Raw genomic sequence first — 10,147 nt, 5'->3', positions numbered from 1 at the left:
AAATTTGTACAAAGAGCTGAGTAAGCCTTTATGCCCTCCTGCACTAAGCTGTCTACCCAATGCCCAAATGCACTGCTTCAGGGTTAGGGCTCAGCTCAGAAAGGGCACTGCCACAGCATCTTTGCTCTTAACAGAGTGAAAAAAACCAACCCTCTCCTCTGTTTCTCATGCAAAAGCAGTGTCTCTTCGTCACTCCTCTCCTTCACCAGCTTATGACCAAGAACTTGTCAGGCAGAGTGAACTCCAAAGTGAATCAGAAATATTAGGGAAATTATGACATCTGTTTTACAAGTGCTTTGGATTCTCACCTGCATGTGGTTGTAAAAAGAGAATTCCAGATTTCTTTACTCTTTTTAGGCAGATGTTTCACTTGTAGCTTGCCTTTTTACTCAAAGAAAGTGAGAAAAGGAACATTACACCTTTCCATTGTGAGACTTGTTTCTTGGTAATTCCTGGTCATTTGAGAATAAAATTAATTTAAGATAAGAAAAAAACAGAGATCTTTCTATTTGGTCATTTGTTCTTTTAAACAGTTGATAATCCTTTTTCTGTAAAATGTGTATTTTCAGGTATCTGCTTTTGCCCCCTGGTAAAAATTAATATTGAACTGATGAGTTTGGAATCACCACAATATCAAAAAAATGCCACTGAAGTGCACTTGCATGAAGTATCATGGAGCTTCAAGGTGATCTGTAACTAAAGTACTTCTCACCCCACACACAGAATGAGAAGAAGTCTGAGAACATGAAATCTGCTCATCGCTCTCAAAACATTTTCTTCCACTCAGTTGTGGGCTGTCTTGTGCAAGAACATGCAAACCTACATCACTTGGTGGTAAAGAGATTTAGCACCTGAAGTGGGGAACTTCCTTTCTTTGAATAATTTTTTTTCTTTGAATAATTTTAACTGCTAAAAGCATGAATGCTGCTCTATTTGGACCAGCACAAGGAAGCAGCAGGATATCTTCATGTTCCCTAAGCTATAAGCACTAACACCACAAGATGGGCATCACCATTGCTAGCACTGGGGTGTACTGGCCCTCTGAGTTTGGTCAGGGCATAAATAGAAAGGACAAAAGGAATACTGAGAAGATTGTTGCAGGTTCAATCGTCAGTAAATACTAGGAGAGAGAATTTTATTTTAAAATCTTCCATATCAGAGCAGTTTCTGAGAGTGATTTTCAAATACACATTGTGTTTTAATGGTGGGTTCACCAGGTGCCCACCAAAGCCACTCTATCACTTTCCCTTCTCACCAGGACAGGAGGTGAATTTGTATCAAAAGGCTCATGGGTTAAGTTAAAGACAGGGAGAGACCATTCATGGGCAAAACCAGAGTAGATTTGAAGTAAAATTGGAGTTGTTTCACATATTCTCACTCCTCTCTCTGGCTGCCATAGGAGGTTTTTTTCCCCCTTCCTAAATACAGGGTTTTTTTTCACAGAGGTGCTACCACCATCACTAATGGGCTCAGCCTTGGCCAGTGGCAAGCCCATTTTGGAGCCAGATGGCATTGGCACCATCAGACATAAGAAAAACTTCTAGCAGCTTCTCACAGAAGCCATCCCTGTAGCCACCCCACTACCAAAACTTTGCCATACAAACCAAACACAGCTTCCTATATGCAGCTTAACTAATGCACATAAACACATCTACATAAAGGCGCACACGCATATACTTGTATATTTTCATACTGCAATAATTTCATGACTAAAACTCAGTAGTCATAAGAAAAAGGTTGTTAGACTAGTAACACCAACCCTTCCTGTCAAGGCAGAATTAAGTCAACGTTTATTTTTTTTAAGGTTTAAAAATCTTGCTCTATAAACTTCCTAAGACTTAACTAGAATATGGAATAGAGATGTAATAATCAGCTGCTTTGTTTTTCTGATAGGGGCTTGACTCAAATCCCAAACCTCTAAAGGTGCAACACAAATAGGAGACTTTCTCAAATTAATTTGCTAAAAGAACAGGTAATCATGAAAATTACCTCAACATTTGATGACAGGAAAGCCTGTGGTCATGCACACCCAGTCACCCACACATCCTGTCACTGAAAACAAAGGATGCATATCAGAACTGAATTGCTAGGAAACCATTGCAAAAGAGCTATTTGTATATATGAATGCAGGTAAATTAATTAGTAAATAAGCAGCAACTGATATGGAGCTCAGAAATCTTACAACAAAGCCACCAGAGGCAGCAGGTCACAGACAGAATTTTTTTTTCATTGTCGTTCTGCAGGTGTTGCAATTATTCAACATAATGCACCAAATACAGGGTCACGTTTTTATGCAAAAAGGCAGTGTCAAAATTCCAACTGAATTTAATGCAAGCAGAAATAGGCACTAAGTGGGAGGGCAGACTTTCCTGCCCCTCCACTGAGACTCAGAATTTAACACAATTACTTAACACATTCTTTGTAATCTTTCTCTAAAGCTGTTAGTACTTAAGGAGATTTGTCCTCCAAAATATTTGCCTGATCTTTGGCCATTGACTAATTAGAGAATGCTAAATAGTCACTAAAACTGACTGCTTTGTGAGGGCCTCCTTGTTTCTCTAGGCATTCACAGACTTCCTTCTTACTGCTGGGTCCTCAGGAGGTATATTTCAGATAGTCTCTTCCCCTCCTTCTCCTCCTTCTCTCAGCAGCCTGATGCTGGAATTAATGTTCACTCCAGCTAAACTGCTCACAGACCTGTTTCTTTGAGATAGTTGCCACTGAGCTAAAAAGCTCTACAGAAAATTATATGGAGCTGAACTCCATCTGTGTCCATGCAGTAGATATTTTAATCTTAGGGACACAGTAATAAGCCATCAGGTATAATCTTAGTTTAACCTGATCTAAATGTAGTTTGGTTTGGGGGGTTTGTGACACTTCTACCTTTCATTAGCATTTGTAAACTAAGTTTTCAAGTATTTTTTGTTTGTTTGTGGGGTTTGTTTTGTTTTGTTTTGTTTTGTTTTGGGGGTTTGTTGGTTGGTTTGTTTTGGGGTTTGGTTTGCTTTGGGTTTGATTTTTAGAATTATATGCTACTTAGTGCATTTTACCTTAGATTGGTTTGAACTAAGAAAACTGAAAGACAATGTGCAATCTTCACCCAAAAACCTGACAAAGTCTGGGCTCTTGCATACCCTGTGTCCTCCATGTCACGACAGCATCCTTGAGAATGTCCAGCAAGCCACAGAACAGATCTCCATCAGAACACTATAGGCCATATGGAAGGCTGACATCACAAAGCAGAAGAGGGAGAAGTTTCTTTTGGAGACTCTGATGATGCTAAACACTCCAGTCAGCAACAAGGTACCAGCATACACCTTCAGACCTGAAAGTCAGAGGAAAGCATCCATCATATTTTCATGTACACACACATGAATCCTTCTTAAATGCATTTGTGAGATAACTACATTTTGCAGTGAGACTGCAGACATGCAGATTTCTCTTCATTTTGGCTATGGGCTCTTGACCTTTTCCACTGAGCAACCACTGATGAACCATTATCTGGCATGACAACCACTGCAAGTGACCACAATTATTTTACAACTTTCCTCAAAACTGTTTATTAGGGCCGTGCAAATAATGCATATAACAATACAGAAAGTTTTCCCACAGACTTTATTAAAAAAAAATTCCATTGAAGCCCATTTTTGCTAAAAACGAGGTCTTTCTGTAAGGTGTTACTGCTCTAAGAAAGCTGAATTTCTTTTAGAGTAATGTTGTCATCAACAGAAAACTTCATAACATCTGTATTTTGAGAAAAAAAAACAACACATACCCTCTGTATGTCGTGACATATATAAATAATTACATTGGACTGTAAATTCATAGCCAGCTGTGCCATGCAAACCCAGAGAAAAACATTGGTAGAAAGCAGTATCACAGCTAGAATGGGAAAGCCACTACAAGAAGCATCTGCTGGGCAGTAACCCTTGTGCATCAGATCTACATTTGAAATAAAACCTTCAGGAAATAAATGAACGTTGTTAAAGAAGTATTCACCTGAGTTTGTATGACACTTCTCTTTAGCTCTTTGTAGTCTCTTAACTATGGAACTTGACTTTGGTTTATTTTATTAAAAGAGGAGCATGAAGTCCAGTTCAGCCTGTACTGAATTTACTAAGACTGTGGTGGCTTCTATTTAGATCAGTGAAGTTATCCCAGTATACTCACAACTTAGCTCAAACTGAAACGCACTCTGAGGTTTCAGGGATGACCAGCTGGATCTTCTGGGTGAACCACCTCATTTCTCAGACTTCAGCAAAAACTTGCATGTCTCATTTCCATGTCTAGTACCAAAGAGAATTGAAAATACACTGTAAAGCACTTTTTCCTCCAAACTTAAAAGAATTTTAAAATTACATCAATGGGGAATTTAATATATATATTAAATTCTTTATGTATATATATGTGTGTGTGTGTGTTTAGAGACAATGTTCACAGGAGGATATTTAAGTAAAGGCAAAAGGAGTAAGATCAGCCAAAAAGTTCTTCCTAGCCACCAACTACTGACTATGCAGGGGTTTCCTGAGCTGGAAGACAAACCCACTATGTTGTTAGCAACTGCTGGTGAGCTCTCTCACACAAACTTCCCTAGCCCATTCAGATTTTCAGCCTACATAACATCACAAGATTATTAATTCCATCTTAAAGATCCCTTTATCAGTGTCCAGTTTCCTTTTACTTTTCCCCCAAGCATTTTCAGGTGATCACTGGGTCAGGTGCAGTTGAAAATATTAGTGTTTTGGTTAATACAGCATTGAGATAGATATATATATATATATATATATATATATATGAACAGTATAAGCAGCATGGTGTCATGTTCCCAAATGATACTGTTTTACTATCTTTGTTTCTTCTGTGTGAAAATACATTCTTGCTAAAACAGAGATTTTAAAACAGGCAAAATATTCCACGGTTTACTAATCCAAGCTTGTAGCATGTTCAAAATACAAGTATATTTTTGACTGCTCACATAACAGCAATTCTTTTATTGAACTTGCTTACTTCTTACCTGATTCCTTATTTAATCACAGGAACTCTGACTATTTCTGTTTCCATGACCACTCATACCATAAAATTCTTTCCATATTCTTTCCACAAAGGATGCAGAGAAGAGAAAAAGTCAGGATCAATGGAAACTCATGGTTAACCATGGCTAGAACCACTAACAAATATTATTACATTATTCATCCACTATGTGTAATTTGCATGTTAATATCATCATTCCTGCAGAAAAAGGGTAACATACATTTACATCTGATTCTTCAGATTGAAAAATTGAAGCAAGTTTTCTTCAGCATTTCAAAACAGTTTGTAAATCACATTAGTACATCATCAAAAATCATTGATCATAACACTGCATTTGTTCTCATTTGCTGTGAAGAACTGTAATAGAGAGGTAAAGCATGCCTCAAATATGCATATATTTCTGCCTGAAGAAAGTGCATTACTGATGTGTTTGCCATGGGCTCAGAAATGAGGATATGACCCAAACCTCTACAGCCTGCAAATACACTTCCACCAAATTCAAGGCATAGTTCCTTTTAGTTAAAGCTCACAGATATTCAGTACAGCGGCAAAGGCTTCCTTCATCTCAGCCTTGGCTTGCTACCACCATTCAGACTGGCACTGCCTATTCTGCTGTAGAGGTTCAGAGGAGCTCCTGGAGCGGGATCAGGTCCTTACTGAACTCTCAAAGCTTCTAACTCTGATGCAACACTTTGGAAATTGCTTGCTAAGAAGGGTTTGTCAAATAAATTTTCAAAAACCCATAGGAAAAATTTAAGGTAGTGGCAAGTAACCATATAGCAGCATCAATAGAGAATCAAAGCATGAATATACCAAAATGCAAACAGCCTCCCCCTAGAAAACAGGTCTTCTTGTCAAAGTTTGCATTCCTGTGACAAACGCACAAACAAAGCGTCACTTGACGTTGCTAACCGTGGCGTTCAAAGAAAGTGTCTCTGCTTCTCTTTTACAGCATTTCCCATTCAGCCTTTTTGTCTGTGGAGATAGTCTAATATGTAAATGTCCTTCCACAGTCTTCTCAGAATGAGAACGAGATCTTGAGAATTGAAATTCTATTTATATTTATCATAACTTGATAAGAGTAGAGTGTGTTTATTTAAATACTCTACCATTATTTCTTCTTAACAACAGACAGCTCTGAAGTGCAGTTATAAGTCTGTTTACACCACACAGATATCAAATTGACTTGCTAATGGTAACTTTTATTCGGTATCCATGGGTTACTGTGTCATGTGATTTGACATCAAGTACAGACAGTGCTGATTAGTAGCATCCAGTTCTGTCCATCTCTGTGCATCACTGAACCATCTGGTCATTTATTCACTAATAAGCCCCTAATGGCCCAAATATTCACCGGCCTGTCATTGTGACATGGCATAAAATGCCTACATCTTTCAACTTGCTTTGACATGTTGCTTGTTTCACATCAAAACCCGTCATTTACAGGAAAAGAGCTCAGAGGGGTAAAAACTTGACCTAATCTGCAGTGTTAACACAAAGACAGAGGCTTTGTTATCTGGTAGCCTGACTGAAAGCATGTAAATGGGCATGAATTCATTTTGTACATTTTTCCATGCTCATTTTACAACATTCTTTAAGTTTGGTATCATTCCTAATACGGGTTTTTATGTGGGTTTTGCTGTGAAATCTCTTTTCTTTATCTGTTAATATTCTTGGGAGTGCTTTAAAGGCAGATGGATTCTCAGAAACATTTGTCAGTTTCCTACATGGAAAATACATGCCAATATTATGGGCAGCTGCAGAACTTTTCTAAAGCCTCCCATTAAAAAATAATATTATTGATAAATTTACCTTATGTTTCTTTGCCTAGATATCAATAGGCAGAGCAATACTTTCTACCCTGAAGGGTAGGAGATGTATGAAGTATTTTCAGCGTGGTATGTTAGATTTTGCAGAATCTTTCTAGATGACAAAAAAAAAATCACAGTATATAATCACACTGCAAAGTCAAACATATTATTATTTAGGAGTCATGAATGATTAGTAATTGAAAAAATTTCCTCTTCAGTCTCATCACACAAAATTGCTGGAGAAGAAAGAGGTCACAATCAATGCTTTATGTTTTGTTTTGGCTTGTGGTTGTTTTTTTTAATCTTACTGGACATAGTCTCAGTTAAAATAGTTTAAAAAAAGCAAACCCCCATTAAACTAATTGGTGTTGAAATCTTGGTTAATACATCATTAAAATGTGATTAAAGCATGATGTAATTGATTGTAACAAGAACACTTAGGGTGGTTTTATGGCTCTGCAGTCATTGGTGTGATGGGACACATAATTCACCCAGTATGTTGGCTTCACTTGATGTGTGCCTCTATTGGCACACTAGCTTCCTGAAGCAAGCATGCTCTGCTCAACAAAAACTTCTATTGTGTTGCCTCCTGGCTATTATACTGGTTGTAAGGTGATAAGTTAAAGAATTTTTTTAAAAATAAATGTGATAGGGCATTTGCTTTTTAAAATAACTGCAGTGATTAAAATTGTTGACTATTTCCTTTTTTTGTGGGCTGACATTATGTGCATGTTGCCAGTGATAGCTCCTGTTAATGACATGAACATCATCCAGTATAAATCCTCTGCATGTGCATGCTAGTAAATTTTATCAGAGAATTCAGGTCAGCTAATGAATCAATTTGAATGCTGGCATCTTCATGGTGAGATTCAATCAAGTTTAAATTTCATTTAAAATTAGTCAGTTGACAATACTTACAGTCAAACCCAGACTCAGTCTTAGGATACATACACAATGTTTAGAATATGCATTCAAATCTTTCTACTTTTTGCTTATTCACTTTATCAATCCTTGCTACACGATGTTATTCTCAAGGGCATCAATAAACACACTCACTCCTGTCTTATAAGCTTGAGAATACCTTTTCCACTTCCTTGGAGCCCTCAAACCTAGAGAGGGATGGAAAACAATTGTGTTTCATGAAAAATGTTGAGATTTTGAAACTAATCTCTATTCAATATTAAAACAAAACCCAAAGCAGAACCAAGTGATGCAAGACATTGATACCCTTCTAGCACTCTAAATGGTCCTTTTATTCATAATGTTGTTAATTCCTCTTGCTCTGAAGAAAAATCCCATCTGACACATGAAAAATCTTTTTGACAACATTTACTCCAAGTGGAAAATTGCTATTAAAAAGAAAACGAAAATGTGTTTTGAGGACCTGTCATATAGGTTTTGTCAACAACACAAACCCAAATCTACTCAATTCCCCATTTGTGCAAATAATACTTAAAGGTAAAAAAATACTAAATATAGGTTTTCATCACCTTGAATTATTTGTTCTTGAGTTCTAACTTTTTAAGCATGCTGAGCATTGACAAATCAGTATTTACAGTAATGTTAAATACAGCTAACTGAGTAGCAGCTGGAGAGTGTTTCTATTGCATCAGATTTATGTCTTTTGGATTCTGAAAAATTAGCTGGACATTTTCATTCTAGCTATTTCACTGACACTTCTGAAAAACTTCTCAATTATTTTTTCAGGTGCTGATCCCTCTGAATTTAGGCTTTAATTTTTTATTAGAAATTTAGTTGACATAAAAATGGTTACTTGAAATAAGTCAGAAAGAACTGAAAAAAATATTTTAGATACATTATTGAAACCATCTATGTTGATATTGAAAACAAAATTTAACGTTGATCAAGAGAATGGATTGTAACCACTTCCATAACCCTGGCATCTCTCAGGGAAAATGTTGTTTTTCTAATGGGCAATCTCTCAGAAAAATCCTAGTTGTGTTCAGCATCCAATAAGCCTGGGCTCGTCACCAATTTTCATTAAATAGTACAGGTGGAATGAGAAATGGAGGGAAGTGTTTACTTTGGGGAGAGGCATTGTCAGAAGAGTTACACTGCTGTATCTGGAATAATGTTGGGTTTTTCTAGAAGGATAGAGCACACAGTATCTTAGATGCATCTTGAACACTGCGTTTTATCAACTACAGCTTATTACACGATTTGCAAAAATCACAAAACGTAATGATGTCAATATCAGGGATGCAGCTACAAATGGAACAGTTCTTAAGCTAAAAAGATATGAATCATTTAACAAGTGTAAATGTGTCATGCAGCCACAGTTATAGGGTAGTAATATCTGTGATCATCAACTGACGATATTTTGAATACAGAATACTTACAAAAATTTCATCCTATTTTAAACTGTATAAATGCAAGATCATATTTCTAACATGCCCAGTTAGTAGCAGAAACACAGCTGTGCTTGTACTGTTAACGAAGAGGTATTTTGATTACCAGAACATGCCTTCAGCTACATCCCTTTGGATCAGAATTAGCAGAACACAGCACCGCCTACTTTTGTAAAAAACAAAACATAAGATATAAAGAGATTGCTAGGAACTGATTGAACTCAAAAGCTATCCTTTTTAGGAAAAGGCTTTTTCAGTGGCTGATCTGTTACACTTACCAGATATAAGTAGTTGCGTACTCAAAGTAGCTGTTCAAGAAGCCAGCTTGTAAGTATTTAAAAGAAATCTTATTATGATCCACTTATATATAGGATAACAAGACTACATTTATATAGTATTTATAGATTCACTCAAAGATCACACACTATTCAAAAGGGAAATAAATGTTATTCATAAGTTTCAAAGAGGTGAAAAAATATAATGACATGAGCAGCTGACAAAAGGGATATAACAATGTTGCACTTCCAACCCATAGAGAAGCACAGCTGTCCCAACTACAGGGCAACTTTGGCCATCTTCCCCATGTCTCCTTTGCAGCTCATTGAACTCTCTGCTCTTCAGAATAAATACCATTATCTTAACACTGGTAATATTACAAAGTGCTTCTCCACAGTAAGCAAAGCTGCCTTATATTTGGTTATTTTTCCAAATAAATGTTTAGTTCAGTGTAGCAACTAACCTCTGAAGAAAGAATCCACCATCAAGCTTATACACTCTGAAATGGCAACATATTGCCACTGTTCACTCAGATGGAAGTTAATACAGTAACAATTTTAATACCAAATGCCAAAAATAGAAGTTCTATTCAACCAGTCTCTGGGTCTTTTTCTTGAAAATATTCATGTTGTCATATACAGAAGCGAGTGTTTGTGAAAG

This window comes from Melanerpes formicivorus, unplaced genomic scaffold, assembly GCF_026170545.1.
Source record: "Melanerpes formicivorus ecotype bairdi unplaced genomic scaffold, bMelFor1.0.p_v2 SCAF_5, whole genome shotgun sequence".
Classification (NCBI taxonomy): Eukaryota; Metazoa; Chordata; class Aves; order Piciformes; family Picidae; genus Melanerpes; species Melanerpes formicivorus.
This window is presented reverse-complemented; position numbering follows the sequence as displayed.